The following is a 16,512-nucleotide window of genomic DNA, read 5'->3' on the forward strand; positions in this document are numbered from 1 at the left end:
CTCTTCTACAATGGGCATATTAGCTCTATTCTCATAAGAGTATATATTAAATATAGTAATATTTAAATAAATATAGTAATTTACTATAGTAAATATAGTAAAGATTAGATATATAGATTTTGCATATTCTTTGTAAACATTCTCATTCTCCTCAATGAATGAACAGCATTGCCAAATAGCTCACTTAAAAATTCATCTAATTAACAGAATAGTAACATGAACAGAGAATTAGTTTAAATCAGAAAACAGGCTTGATTTTGCATTGAGAAACAATATGAGGTTTGTTTTCACAGGAAGTTTATAATGGTCTGTTGTCATTTCAAGATAGCTCATTGGACACAGGCTCAGTGATCATGACTTTCAAACAGCTAGATATTGGTAATGCAAGAATACAGACATTAATAATATTCTGATTACATAATTATTCAGCTGACAAGGCATATGAAACAAAGGGGATGTTTGATGAGGGGAGATAACAGAAATTAAATGAAGATATGTCCATGACAGGTGTCTGTCCATTGGGAATCAGCATGCGTTTAAATGCTAAATCTTTGCACACTCAAATGTCAAACTGTAGCAACTTGGAAACAATTTGAGCACAGGTTGAAAAACTGAACCCATCAGAGCCTAAGCAGTTTGATGTAATTGCTTCATGATCACCAAAATCATTGCGACATGATCATGACAGTTTCAATCACTGAAGAAACAAATCTGCATTGCTTCAAACAGGCATATGCTTGTTGTTACTAAGAAAAAATAGGTATTAATAACTTAATTGGACAATGATTTACTGCTTAAAGCACCACTGAGAATTTTTTTTCTAGCATGAACCCTTGGAGATTTACAAACCACTAAATAGGAATTACTTTTTTAACCCACTGATATATATTTTTGGATCTGGTCTTTGTCATCCAATGTACTAGCACTCCTTCCAAGCTTCATTTCATTTGTGAATTTTATAAGTGCTTCATCTATGCCTTCAATAATCAATCCAATCATTCATTAAGTACTTGGAGGAAAAAAATCTAAGATTATTTAGTTCTGTCAGGCACTGTGTTAAGATTTGAAAAATGTACATGTCCTAGTTGTGTGATCCTGGGGAAGTCACTTAACCTCAATTGCCTCAACAACAAAAATAAATAAATAAATAAAAAGAATTGAAAATGCAATATACTTGTTGTCCTCAAGGAGCTTGCATTCTAAGCTTCTTCTAAATCAAAGGATCTTGTCCTAAGATCCATGAATTTGTTTTGTTTTGTTGTACATATATTGATAATGATATGTTGATTTAATTAATGTGCTTTGTAATCCTAAGGATTTTGTTTGATGCATTTAAAGAAACATTACTTTGAGATAGGGTCCTTAGGCTTTGTCAGACCACCAAAGGGATATATGAAACCAAAAAAAAGTTAATATGTCCCAAATTTAAGTAACACAGAAACAAAGGCACTCTCAATTTTCTCCCCATGAAACGAAGACAGATATTGGATATTATGGATAAGGAAGAGGAAAGGAAAAAACCAAGCATTTGTTGCCTTCAGTGTACCAGGCACTGAATCAAGGACTTTCCAGATAGTATTTCAATGGGGAGGAAGGGTGGGAGGGAGGAAAGGAGGAAGAAAGGAAAGAAGGGAAAGAGGGAAAGAAGGGAGGGAAAAAGGAGGAATCTGTCCCTCTCTCCCTCCTTCCTTCCTTCTTTCCTTCCTTTCTCTCTCCCTCCCTCCATCCCTCCATCCCTTCCTTCCTTCCTTCCTTCCTTCCTTCCTTCCTTCCTTCCTTCCTTCCTTCCTTCCTTCCTTCTTTCTTTCCTTCCTTCCTTCCTTCCTTTTTTCCTTCTTTCCTTCCTTCCTTCCTTCCTTCCTTCTTTCCTTCCTTCTTTCCTTCCTTCCTTCCTTTCTTCTTTCCTTCCTTCTTTCCTTCTTTCCTTCCTTCCTTCCTTCCTTCCTTTCTCTCTCCCTCCCTCCATCCCTTCCTTCTTTCCTTCCTTCCTTCCTTCCTTCCTTCCTTCCTTCCTTCCTTCCTTCCTTCCTTCCTTCCTTCTTTCCTTCCTTCTTTTCTTCCTTCCTTCCTTCCTTCCTTCCTTCCTTCCTTCCTTCCTTCCTTCTTTTCTTCCTTCCTTCCTTCCTTCCTTGCTTCTTTCCTTATTTGTTCAGTGCCTATTATGTGCTAGGTTCTGTATTAGGGATGGGATGATTACAGTTATAGTCCTTTTCCTGCCAAAGCATCTTACATAACAGACGAACTTCCTTAAGCAATACTTGCTGAGTCTGTAGGCTGACTTCAGATATTATTTCAGACCTATGACAGGTTAGAAAACAGAGGTTTGGGAACTATTCTCCTGGTGTCCATTGGAGAAATCCAATGCTTTATAAAAATAAATAAATAAAATGGCCTCCACTCACCCGCAGACCCAACTGCCAACTCTGCTTCTAGTCAGGTTAGTTTAATGCAAGGGAAGCAGTCAACTCTAAGCCCAGTGTTTCTCCTAGAGGGTTGGCAGAACTGTTTTAAAAATGAGTTAAAGTACCAAGGGGAAAAGCGTTCTCCATTGTCAAGAAGATATGGTTGGTGCTGCTTTGATTTTTCTCTTAAAAAAAAAAAAAAAAAAAGCATCAGCAGCTGCTACTTTCAAAGTCAGAGAGAAGACTTTTTTTTTTAATCTCAAGGAAAGAAATAGCAGCAGGGTGTTACCTTACTCAGTCTGTGCCCTTTAAAATCCAGCACAGGATATACTATTAATTTTCCTCTCTCTTTTCTGACATGGGTTTAAAAAAAAATATATATATATATATATATATATATATATATATATATATCCATCATACTGCACATCTCGAGATGAATTATTTTCAGATCTGTTGCCATTATGAATATAGTCTGAATAGGAAGCTCTACTCTGCAGCCCCCCCCCCACTACACATCCCCTTGCCAATAGCAACTGGTGACCACATGGCCAAAGTCCTGTTGATCCCTCCACCAAAGCAAAGTAAAGCTGATCAGGTCTGTCTCCCTCTGCTGCCACACAATGCAGAGATGTGCAGCTGCCCTGACCCCTGGGCCACCGAGATTGTTCGCAGGTCAAAGCCCTGAATATCAATAGACTAATTCCTTAGCCCTCCAACCCCTCAGTCCTCTGCTTGGAATGGAAACTTCTATGCACAGTTTTCACCTTTGGCCCTTGCCATCTTCATGGCTTCACACTTCAAAGAATACTGCTCATGTAGAAAATGCCTTATTGAAAAAAAATGGTCATAGAGACACAATTATTTTAGAAACTTCACATTGTATTTTAGCTGGGGACAGGAGCACAGGCTAAAGTCTTCCAGCTTTCAGGATTCAGATCTAAATGCCGAGGTTTCAAAATATGAAAGTCGGAACTACAATAGACTGAGCATACAAAGCCGATCTTGGTTCCTTGAAATACATGAAATTAAAGAGTGATTCTCAGTTGGACAACTCACCTTCCCATTTTCAAATACAAGCAACAAAGGACCTGGCTAATGAAGCCAGCGTTTGATAGTTGAATTATACTGATGCTTTTCTCTCTGGTTCCCTAAGCCTTTAAACAACAGCTATCTGTGAACGGCTCTCAACAGTCATGCAAGAAGCCTCTGACCTTCGAATACTCTGATTTCTCTTCTGAATTCCACATCAGAGCCCTTTCTGTGGCTAGTCACAATATGGAGGCCCTACGGGTCAGGTTGGAGATATGGTACCCAAAGAGGGGAGTCGAGAGCTTCAGCAGAGATGCAGGGCCCAAGTGAAGTAAGCTGCTCAGGAGGAATGGGATGGAAGAGATGGCCAAAGTCCTTCCTTGATCTGCTTCAGCTCAACTGATTGAGCAAGGGGGATCTATATTAATGAAATAGGAGGCAATGTAGTCAGGAAATATGGCGACACACGATGACAATGGAGGTTAACTCACTTGATCCTAGTCTGATATCTGAGGTGACCCTTTGCTCTGGAAGACTATGACAGCAAAGTGGAAACTACAGTTTAAAGGTTACAGGTTAAAAATCTTTGGGCACAAGAGACTCTTAGTCTGTTGTCCCAAAACCAGTCTAGATAAAGGTCAAGAGACTGAACACAAGGTGATCAAGGTTGGAGTTGTGGTTGTTTGGGAGGGAGGGGTTGGATTGTTTTAGTTTTATTTTGATGTTTTTGTTTTTGCCATGTCTCTGAAATGGAAAAAAAAAAACACACACAAAAACATTGTTTTTTGCCTTCCTTCAACTTTTGCTCTTATGATTATGGCTAATGATTATGATAATGAAGTGATTAAGAGGAGGGGAAGAGAAGAGGTATTAAGAATCCTTTTTTAAAATAAAAATGAATTAAATAATATTGTGAGTATCTCTCCCATTGCCCCACCTCATTGTATAATTAAAACAAATGAAAAACAACCCTTCATAATAGATCCTCATATAATACAGGAATACATGGTTTCTGCCCCAAAATCTAAGTCTCATTCTGCCATATTTCTAACAGAAAGTGGGTTATGTGTCTGATCTTGAGTCGTCTGGACACAAATTATTTATAATTGTATTGATCATAATTCTAAAGTATGTCAAAGCTGTTTTCCTCCTAAATACTACTGTCATTGTGTAATACCCCTCCCTCAGTGTCTACCCTTTAGTTACTACCTCCTACATGCAGAAGCAAAGCTCTCCCACCTCCAAGCTCTCATCACACTGGATTATGCTGTTCTTGGATATTCACCAGACGCTATCACAATTATTTGTGTGGGGAAGGTAGTTAGTTGCCATGGAAAGAGAGCTAGTTTGGAACCTGATTTCAAAACTCTTTTCTGATGATTACAAACTATTTAACTATGAATGAGTTAATTAATCTCATTGAGCCTCAGCTTACCCATCTATTAAATGGGGATGATAATATCTCTAGTGCTCGGCTCTCCAGATTATTTTGAAGCACATATAATATGGTATAAGGGAAAGGACTGTAGCTCAGGGTGGAGTCAACAAATGATGGCAAAGAACAATGGAATATCCCAACTCCCCAACTTAACGTTTTTCCTGTTTTCTCTTCCAAGTATCATACAAATACAATACTAACCCTAATACTAATGCTAATATTAATACTAATATTTATATGTTGTGTCCCTCCCACCCCCTTTAGAGTTGAGAGTCTTTTCTATTTGCACTCTTCCCCTCCCCCCCAGCATTTAGCACTTTAGGGTTTTGAACATGAGAAGTGCTTTCTTCGTTCATTTATTTATATAACTTTGAGATTTGCAAAGTGCTTTGCATCTATGATCTTATTTGAGCCTTACAACAACTCTATGAAGAACAATCTTTGGATTAACAATAATAAGTCAATATTTATAAAGCAGTTTAAGATTTGCAAAGTCTTTTCCAAATATGGTCTCATTTGAACAAAATTCCATAATACCCAAAGTTAAAGACAATTCTTGCAACTCTGGATGTAGAGGAAACCCCACTTTCAGTGGGGGGGAGGGAGGGAAGGAAGCAGTCACTTCCAAGTTTGGCTGGTAAATGAATAACTGTAAATCTTTTAAGTCTTCAAGACTTCAGTCCTTCCAGTCAATGGAACTATGGCAAAACATTACAACAGGTTAACAAACAAACAAATAAACTTTGAAAAAAAAAAAAAAAAGCAAATATGGTTTCATTTGATTCTATTTAAGAATGGTACCCAAAGAATTCTCTGCATCAATTCTCACCCAGGACCATGGCTATATTATTGGGCTTTATTACCCATAGAAATTCATCATTCTTCAATAATTTTTTAAAAATCAAGTTGGGAAGACATCTTTTCAGCCCTCCTTGCCCTGAAGCCTTGGTCTCTCTCTCTGACAGGAGATGGACACCCGGGAGCTCCTCCCTGATGCTCCTTCATTTATGGATGACATTTTAAGATTTTGCCTCATCCTTTTTCACTCAGCTACATTCTTGGACGATATCATTTCCAAAAATGCATATTCTGCAAGATGAAATCACCTCAGAAATGCACACTTGTTCAGATCATTTTCCTACCCAGGGTGCATAACTTCTCCTGCCCTATTCCTAGGCATCAGATGGCCCCATCCTTTTTATATGTTGTCTCCTCCATTAGATTGTGAGTTCCTCAGAGTAAAAGACTGATTTATCCCTAGCCCCTAGTACAGAGCCTGGCACTTAGTAGGCACTTAAGAAATGTTTATTTAATTTAAATGTTTGTTTACTACTGACATTCTCACAACTCAGGGAGGTAGATGCCATTTTGCAATTGAGGGAAAAGGCAGACATCTCAATGACAGCAAGTTTAGTACAAGTCTTTGTTTCATACTAGACAGAACGATATGCAAGGAGAGAATAATACCCATCTAACTGCCCTCAGTGAATTTCCAGTGACCATAGCTGAGACAAAGCAAACCTCAAAGCACTGAAAGACCCATTGATGTGTGAGTTGAGCCACTGTTGACAATCTTTGAAATAATAATAATAGTAATAAGACTATTGTTTCTATAGCAATCAAAATATGGAAAATGCTTTACAAGTATTATCTCATTTTATCCTCACAATAACCCTTCAAGTTAGGAGCTATTATTATCATTCTCTGTGAAGCAGTGGATAGAATGCTGAACCTCAAGTCAGGGAGATCTGAGTTCAAATTCAGCCTCAGACACTTACTAGCTGTGTGACCCTAGGCAAGTCACTTAATCTTGTTTGCCTCAGTTTCCTCAAATGTAAAATGAACTGGAGAAGGAAATGGTAAACCACTCTAGTATCTTTGCTATGGAAATATCACATGGGGTCTCAAGGAATCAGACATGATTGAATGACAAAAATGGTCATACCCATTTTAAAGGTGAGGAAACTGAGGGAGGTAGTGACTAAAGTGACTTGTCCAGAGTCACACAGCTACTAAGAGATCATGGTGCGTAGAGGAGGTGCTAAGGAAGCAAGAGAATGGTAAATGAGATTCCAATTTTAAAAACCAAGTAACAGAGTGGGGTCTGCAAAGCACAGAGGAACAAGCTTGCCTTCAATTCTTGGCAAAATTCTAGGATGTACTATTAAAGAGTAGGTTGGCAAGCATCTAGAAAAGAAAGAAATCATTCCAAAACCAATGTGATTGCATCAAATTCAAAGCTTGTCAAGCTATGTTCAATTCCTTTTTGTTTTGTTTTGGTTTTGGCAGAACTATTGGATCGGTAGATCAGACTACATGATTTACTTAAATTTCAGCCAAGTATTTAATGTGAGACTCTTGAGGGAAAGAAGAAGAGATGTAACTTAGATAATAGTACAGCTAGGTGGATTTGTAACTATTCAGATAGCTGAGTATAAAGAATTGTCTTTAATGGTTCAGGTCTAAGAGAAGGGCAGGAATGAGGGTTCAGGCATTTGTATTTGGTCCTAAGCTGTTTTTTAAATTATTATTTATAAAATTGAATTTTATTTTTTTCAGTTATCAAAAAACAATATTCTTACCTCTCCTCCTCCATTGAAAAAGAAAGAAAACAAAACTCTTCTAACAAACATATAGAGTCAGGGAAAACAAATTCTTATATTGGCTATGTCAAAAACAAAAACGTATCTCAATCTGCACTCTGGATTTATTACTTCTGAACCAGGAGATGTTTAACATTTTCATCAGAAGCCCTCTGGAACTGTGGTTGGTCACTGCATCGATCAGAGTTCCTAAATCTTTTGGTTGTTTTTTACAATATTGTTGTAATTTTATCAGTCATGATCCTGGTTCTGTTTCCTTCCTTCAGCATCAGTTCATATAAGTCTTCCCAACCTTTTCTGAAGTCATTCCCTTCACAATTTCTTACATACAATTCTATTTCATCACATTTTATCTCATTTATCATTTGTTCATCCATTCCCCAGTTTATGGAATCCCCCTCACAAAGAGCTGCCATAAATACTTTCATACATTCTTAGGTAGACTTTGTTTTGCCTAGAACTGATTCCTCTATTAATCTGCCATCCTTTATTATTATTCCCTTTATCTTCTGTCTCTTTGTTGTGAACTATATTTCTGTATCCAACTATGTATGTTTATGTGTGTATTGTTATCTCCTTTGACCAGTTCATATGAACTTCTTCATAGATGTGTCAGCTACTCCCTCACTTTCCCCCCTATTTATATAGACTTCTATTTGCCCAGCCCAATTAAGTGAGATAATTTCCTCCATCTTTCCTCCCCCTACCCACTCCCAAAATATTATTCTTCCCTTCCCTTTGATTCTATGCCATTAAATATTTTCATTAATGACATCAGCTAAAGGATAAATGGCAGATCACACAAAGTTTGGAGAGACATCCAACTCTCGATGAAAGATTTAGGTTCCAGAAGATCTCTACATGGTAGAATTCTGGTCAAATATCATAAGATGATGTGTAATAAGAAAAAATGTCACGTCTAATATTGGATTAAAAATCCTCAACTTCCTAAGTACAAGATGATAGAGAGTATATACCTTTTTATGGGAAAAGAAGGTGGGGGAAGATTTAGTAGACTTCACTCTCTATTTTCAATCTATAGTTCTTTTTGGTTTGAACTACATGAAACAAGATGATCTTGACTGGTACCCAATGGTATGCTTCTCTCTCAACAACTTTTCAGTTTCCTTTGTATGTTTTCTTCCCTATTAGATTATAAGCTCCTTAAGGACAGGAACTATCTTTCTTTTTCTTAGTTGTATCTCCAGCATTTAGCACATGTCCATTGAATTAAATTGAACTTTCATTTTAGTAAGTTAACAGCATTATATGTCAATCAATCCAGTTAATCAAATTGCTCTCAGAGAAGCATAGTGTCCGGGACTAGGAAGGAAATAATTCCTCTGTACTTTCTCTTGTTCTGACCTCACATACTATATACCATAGTCTGGGTACCACATTTTAGGAAAGACAGAGATAAGTGGGAGAATAAGCAGAAAAGAATAACAGAGGATAGGCTATAGAAACTTGGAATGTTTAGCCAAAAGAAGAACGAGGGGAGGGGAAAATGGTAGTTTTCTTTAAGTGTTTCAAGGGCTATCAAGTGACAAGAGGATTAATGTTTGGCCCTAGTGGGGAGCAATAGAAGTAAAAAAAAGTAGAAGTTACAGGGAGGCAGATCAAGACAATTTGGGGGAAAAACTTGGTAACTTCTTATTGTTCTTCAGTTGGCAAAAGCACTGGAGTGGTTTGCCACTTCCTCAAATGGCTAATTGAGATTGTGACTTGCCCAAAGTCACATAGCTAGTAAGTTTTTGACACTAGATTTGAACTCAGATTTTTCTGATTCCAAACTCAATGCTCTATCAACTGCACTATCCAGCGGTACCCACTAATAATTAGAGATATCCCAAAGTACAATAGTCAGTCTCAAAAGGTAATGAGTTCCCCTTCTTCAGAGGACTTTAGGCAGTTTGTATAACCACTCATTGGAGATGTTGCAGATGGAATTCTTTATGGTATGGGTGGAACTAAATAAATGTTCATCTGTGGTTCTATAAATAACAACTCTCATTTATACAGCACCTACTGTTGTTTTGTCCTTTGTTCTTGAAACCATGACTTCGGAGAGGTAAGGCAAGTGAATTGGATTTGAGGGAGGGAGGGCTATGCAAAGACCAGCCTCATTTTCTTCCCCAAAGCCATCCCAGTCCAGTGGCCAGATATATATCAGAATGATTGGAGATGGCTGTGAATACTGAGTGTCAGACACTGTGCTAAGTGCTTTATAAATATTATCTCACTTGATATATACAAAAGTGCTTAGCTTAAAATGCACTATGCACACAGCCAATTATTATTACATTTATTATTTCTACTGCTGGACTAACTGGTATATAGATGCTTGGGGCTAAGTCATAAAACTGAATTTAGAATAGCAATGGGATGACCAGAGGCAGACTGCTAGCACTTCCCAGACAGGGCTCATCTCTTACTCATGCCAAGATTTCCTGAAGCCCTTTGCTTGTTAATCAACTGAGTGACCAAAAAACATATAGTCTGTATGGTCGATCAGAGTCTTTTTTTTTTTTTTTTGCTAGGGTTTCTTTCCCAAGCCTTGGAAAAGCAATTTCAAACATTATTAGCATTTAAAGATAATTTTACATAATTTTAAGTGATCTCAGGGTTATCAGATGAGATAATATTTTGTAAAACATTTTGCAGACCTTCAATCACTGTATAAATGCTGGCTATTATTATTTTTAAAAATGCAATCAGATCCTACGTTAACATCAAAAGACAGGCAAAGCACATGCAGATTGAAGAGCTTCTAAAACCATGTCTACTCATTTTAGATTCACTGTTTCCCTTGGAGGTATATATTCTAAGGAGAACTATATGGAGAGCCACACAAACCATCAAGGATATATCCAAAAATTGGCTGTTCTTCTGAATTAGGTCTCGTTCCATGAAGGGACATTGCTCCAAGGCACAACTTTGACAACGAGATTTCGAGTACAGTGCTGTGGACTTAATAAGTTTCCCATAAACAAAGAATGGGAACTGAATGGTGTCATAAAGTGAATTGTCATATAGTGTATCTTTTTCTTTTTCTCAAAGGATCTATGTGAAAATTGGTTTGTTGTATTCCAGACCAAGGAATTAGCATCATGTAAATTGTAGATATGACCAAGAGCACATAATAAGAGCAAAATCACAAACATAAACCTCTATAATTATGTACATGAGTAAAATTATGCTCCAAGTCCTATAAAATGGGCATAAAAGTACTGTATAAATTGATTAGATCCCAAGCTCCAGTGGAATATAGAACGTACATAAAGTCCTTAACATATTGTACTATACCATCTGAAATTTGGCCTAAAGCTAATATGCTGACACAACATACATTAAATATCCTTTTATAATTTAGAAAAGCCTTGGGGGATGATTTAGATAGGGAGGATTTCTTAAAGGTGCTTTCTAGAACAGTAACAACAACATCAAAGACAGAAATTGAAAACTGTGTAATTACACTGACCAAGATTGGCCTGGAGAAGAGATAGGAGGAAGCACCTCCTTCCTTTCTTTGCAGAGATGGGAGAATATAAAAAAAGGATAGAGCCTGTATTGTCAGACTTTATTTGTGCGTTGGTTAGCTGTGCTGAATTGCTCCCTGCTGCAACTTCTTTTCCCTATTTTTCTTGTTACAAAGAATGATTTTCTGGGTGGGGAGATGGATATATTGGAAAATAAAAGTATTATAAAAACAAAATATATTAATACATTTTTAAGAGAATGAAAGCTCCTTGATGACAGTTCATTTTTTTTAAAGACCATAGAATCCATCTACACAGACTTGGAAAGTACCCCAGTCTTACCCTCTCACTTTGCAGAGGAGGAAATCAGATGAGATCTGTAGAAAGATTGACTAAATTGATTCCAGAGATATTGCTCTTTTTTAAAAAAATTAAATTAAACCTTTAAAAATTAATTTTGTTAATTAATAACTTTTTCTTTTTTTCTCTCTCTTAACCTTTTCCATCTCCATCAAAAATAAAAGAAAAATAAAACTCTTGCAATAAAAATGGTCAAGCTAAAATAAATTACCATATTAGACACGTCCAAAAATTCATGACTCATTCTGCATTATCATCATTACTATATGTTCATAACATTTTTAAGATTTACAAAACACTCTACATATTAAATCCATTACTTCTCCATCAAAAAAAGAGTATCCTTCTTCATATCCGTTCTCCAGAATCATAACCCATCATTATATTAATTGGAGAACTTAAGTCTTTCTGAATTGTTGCATTTTATGATGATACTACACTATAAATTGTTCTCTTGGTTCTTCTCACTTTGTTCTGTATGAGTTCATACAAGTCCTCACAGGTTTCTCTGAAATTGTCCCTTTCATTATGATTAATAACACAAGTATTTCATTATCTTTCTATACTATTCAGCCATTTCCACTTGCTTTTCCATGCTTTGCCTCACAGACACAAAAAACGTTTCTATAAATCTATAATATTATATATAATATAATAATTATATATATGTAAATTATATAAATACATTTTCCTCTTATAAATTTAATTAATTTATTAATTTAATTTTATATTAAAATTAGTTTAATTTAATTCAAACACCACAAGAATAGAGTATTGTAATAATATTCTTGGGTCAAAACTCTGCACATTTTAGTGACTTTTGAAATATAATTCTAAAAAGCTTTCCACAGTGGCTGGACCGATGCATAATTCCATCAACAATAATAATCAATATACCTCTTTTCCTATTTCCCCTTCAGTGTTTCTCATTTTCACTTTTTGCCATTTTTTCCAGTCTTATTTAATTTTCATTTGCACATTTTTAGTGATTTGGAGCAATTTTGCAAATGGCCATAGATACATAGGATTCCTTCTCTTGAAAACTATCTGTTCATATTCTTTGACTATTTATTCATTGGGAGGGGTGAAGAAAAGCTACTATTCTTTCTATTCCCATGCTATCTTCTTCTCTTTGTATGTCTAATGTCTACCAGCGTGTCTGTCATATAAGAGGATCTTAATAAATTGTTTTGACTGATTAAAATAAATCTTAAATTTTTTCAGTAATGGAAGAAATGTGGAATATCTGGGAAATATAAATGAGGAGTATCACCATTCATGTCCTATTCTGACATCTCATCATGACATGAAATTACCCCTAGGTTCTAGACATCTGATACCAAAAATGTCACTGCTGGCTGCTTGTCTCTAGGGAAATTCTGGGAGTCTTTGCTGCTATTCTTCTTGTTATAATTTATCTTTATGGCATCTAATTTCATTAACAATTGGTTTCTTCCTACCCCATCCTCACATGTACCACTGCCTTTTCAGTTTAGAACCCATTTTTTATTAGATTCACAAGACTAAAACTAAATGCAATTTTTTACAAGTCCTTATCAGGTTTATTTCATCCCTAGTCAAGAACCCATAATTACTATACTTTGTCTTAGCTCAATAATCTAAATTCTATCTTTATGTACCATCTTCTTGACTACTGTGCTATAGAAAAGAACAAATAGAATGAATACAAGAAATATGGAAATATTTAATTGAACTAAAGCTGAGCAAACAGAATTAGAACAGTAAACATGCCAATGGCAACTATATATTTTTTAAAAATGACAAAATTTTGCCTGATCCAGAGTGAAAAGAACATTGCCAGAGAATGGCAATTGGGGTGGGCACAGAAGGGGGTTGAGGGAAGAGGAAGAGAAAAGATTATTTGTTATCGCTGACATTTTTAAGTTTGCATTCTTTCCTTTAAACCATGTTATTCCTATGGTTTTACACAAAGTTATAGTTCTTTTTGCCTAGATTTGTTATTAAGTTCATAATAAAAATATTTGCTAAACTAAAGGATAAGAAGTGGCAATCACATAATGAAACTGTTTCCCCTGCCAAGGAAAATAAACTTGAGGCTGGCAAGAACAGAGCAAAAATGACAAGAAGAGAATTGATAACCAAGATAAGGAGGGAGATATTACAAGCCGTGAGCTCCCCTAATGAGTTCCACTTACCAGGCACACAGATGAATTCTATCTTTAGATGCAACGGGAAGAATTGGCAGAAGTGATCACTGAGCCACTGCATTGATCTCAGAAAGACTGTTGAAAACAAGAGAGCTATAGCAGGACTGGGAGAGGACAAATGGGCCTCTATTTTCAGAAGGGGAAAGAGAAAGGAAGCTGCAAACTATGATCAGTGAACTTGGTGTCAATTACTGGCAAAAATTCCAGAATATATCATTAAAAGGATGGTCAGTGAACACCTAGAAAAGGAAGTGGCAATGACAGCGAGGCTACATGGCTTCATCAAGATCAGATCGTTGCAGGCTAACCTCATTTCCTTGTTTTGAAAGGGCTGTTTGATTTGCAGGTGGTGGTGAGGGTGATGGGAGTTGTAATTGTTCCTCCTTTTGTTTTTGAAGAGGACTTGCCTGTGAATTCGATTTAAGTGAGACAAGAGTTGCACAAAGTGGCAGCCTCTCTCTTTCTTCCTGAATCATCAAAGTCCAGCAGCAAGATGAAAGTCAAGATGACGTCCGATGGTCCAGGATACAGTGACAGGGAAGGCACTGGCATTAAGGGGAATTGGGGAAGGATTTGTGTAGAAGGTGGGATCTTTGTTGGGAAGAAAGGGAAGTCAAAGAGATCAGTAGTTGGAGTGGAGGAGTAAGAGCATTTCAGGCATGGGGGAATGGCCAGAGAAAATGTCCAGAACCAAGAGATGGAGTGGCTTATTCATGGGAGAGCCAGAAGGGTGGGAAAATATATGATAGGGGCAGCTGGATGGTACAGTGGATAGAGCACCAGCCCTAAAGTCAAGAGGACCTGAGTTCAAATCTGGACTCAGACACTTAAGGCTTCCTAGTGACCCTGGGCAAGTCACTTAACTCTAATTGCCTCAGCAAGAAAAATAAATATACATGTATGTATGTATGTATGTATATGTGTATATGTATAAATATAGAGATATAGATATAGATAGATAGATAAATAGATAGATGTGTGTATATATATATGTATATATACATATGTACATATATATATAATAGGGGGTGGGGAGGAGTCAGATGTAAGAAGAATGGAAAAAATAGGAAAAGAAGTCTGGAATTCATATACACTAGGCAAAATTTTACCTTTTAATGAAATGGTAGCATATATATAAATAAGCATATGGAAATATAGACAAGATAATCCTGGGAAGGCACCAGATAGCTATTGAAAAATATCACTGTCTAGTGGCTAGAAGGTTTGGTATCAAAGACATGAAGATGTGATTTCAAGTCTCATTTCTGACATTCATTGGCTATAAAACCCTGACTGAGTCCATTTACTTCTCTACAATTCTCTTAAAGAAGTTACTAGCCTGCATTTGTAGTGGGGCTTTCTCTGCCTGGAAGTTCTCTACCCAAATAAAATCAAAGGTCCGGTCTCTTGACCCTAACTCTTCTCTCCTAAAATATATATTAGATCCATCTTCTCCCTTATCTTTGCTTCTTGAATAATTTTATTTTGAGTTTTGAATGCTGTGGCTAAGTTCAGTTACCTTGGCGGGATATGGGATGTCCACATAGATGATGAGGTTGATGCAAACATTGCCAGTGCTAGCTCAGCATTTGGGAACCTGTGGAGGAAAGTGGGCGGAAGAAGAGGTATTATAGACTGCCAACCAGCCTGAAGATCTATGAACCCACAGTGCTGACCTCATGGTTGTATGCTTGGGAAACCTGGACAGAGTACGAGCACCATGCCAGAAAAGTGAATCTTTTCTACTTGAATTGTTAGGAAAATTCTGAAGATCACCAGAGAGGATGAAACCCTTTCTTAAGCTAAAATGTCAAACTCTACTACAGAGAGTGCAGTTCTGAAGGGCTGGCCACGTTGTTCTAATGCTGAAAATGTTTGCCTGAAAGACTATTTTATGGAAAATTCACAGGAGGCAAGAGCTCAAATGGAGGTCAGAAGAAATGGTCCAAGGACACTCTCCAAGATCTCTCTGAAGAACTTGGGAATCAATTGTGAGACATGAGAGAAATGGGCATGGGACTGCCAGAAAGTGCTGTCCTCCACGAGTAAAGCAGAATTGCAGTAGCTCAAAAGAAATGTGAGATGTACAAATTTAGAGACATTTCCATCTCCAGTGTTCATATGGACTATTTGTGCTTGACCTGTGGAAGAGTCTTCTGAACTCATATTGGTCTGATCAGCTACGGTCAGATACGCTGTATCTAGACTCTGACATCAGGATGTCATTTTGGTCCTCTCTGAACACAAAAGTCAACAGTGATTGGATCCTTGCCTGACTCAGGGTATATAGTAGGCGATTAATAAAGATTTCTGATTAGACTTGACTTGAAAATGGTTCTATCTAGATTGCTTTTTAGAAGTTTCTGGGGAACTCCATGGCCTGGGAATTTGGGAGGTCTTTCCTAGTTTCTGGTTCAGCGCTAATTTTTTTTAGGTACTGAAAGTTCATTGGCAGAAATATACAGTGTGAATATGAGCTGGTGTTATGAGGGTCCCTTGCCCTGGAGGGAATAAGTTCTTTATAAACTGAACAGAAAATTCCACTTCTGAAAAAATGCCAACACACTGAAGCCAGAGAAAGCAAAGAGCTCTTATAGACAGAGCTGATCATTAGATGCTTTAATTTGGAAAATATTTTCGAGCAGGGGTTTCCTTTTGAGTCCTACAACATACTGATCTGAAACATCTTCCCCTACATTCTGGAACAGGACTGTAATGCTTTAATCATTAATTGGATTGTGGTTGAGTTAACAAAGAATGTACTGCAGCATTTTCTCTTTCCTTCTTTTTTTCTTTCTTTCTTTTTCTTTCTTTCTTTCTTTCTCTTTCTTTTTCTTTCTTTCTTCCTTATTTTCTCTTTCTTTCCTTCTTTCTTTCTCTCTCTTTCTTTCTTTCTTTCCTTCTCTCTCTCTTTCTTTCTCTCTTTTTCTCTTTCTTTTAGAAAGAGCATATGGCCTGCCTTTATTATTCATTAAACATTATGCTTCATCCATTAGCTTTGCTCATAAA

General features: G+C 36.8%; 1 long non-coding RNA gene across 1 annotated transcript in view; it reads right to left on the reverse strand.

Annotated features, from left to right (window-relative positions):
* The window catches only part of LOC141560786 (uncharacterized), a 96,676-nt gene extending 82,995 nt beyond the window's left edge, over positions 1-13,681 (reverse strand). Inside the window, exon 1 of the long non-coding RNA XR_012487814.1 lies at positions 13,492-13,681. This is a non-coding gene — a long non-coding RNA (uncharacterized LOC141560786). The remainder of the gene's footprint in view (positions 1-13,491) is intronic.
* Between the last annotated feature and the right edge of the window lie 2,831 nt (positions 13,682-16,512).

This window comes from Sminthopsis crassicaudata, chromosome 1 (assembly GCF_048593235.1).
Source record: "Sminthopsis crassicaudata isolate SCR6 chromosome 1, ASM4859323v1, whole genome shotgun sequence".
Lineage (NCBI taxonomy): Eukaryota > Metazoa > Chordata > Mammalia > Dasyuromorphia > Dasyuridae > Sminthopsis > Sminthopsis crassicaudata.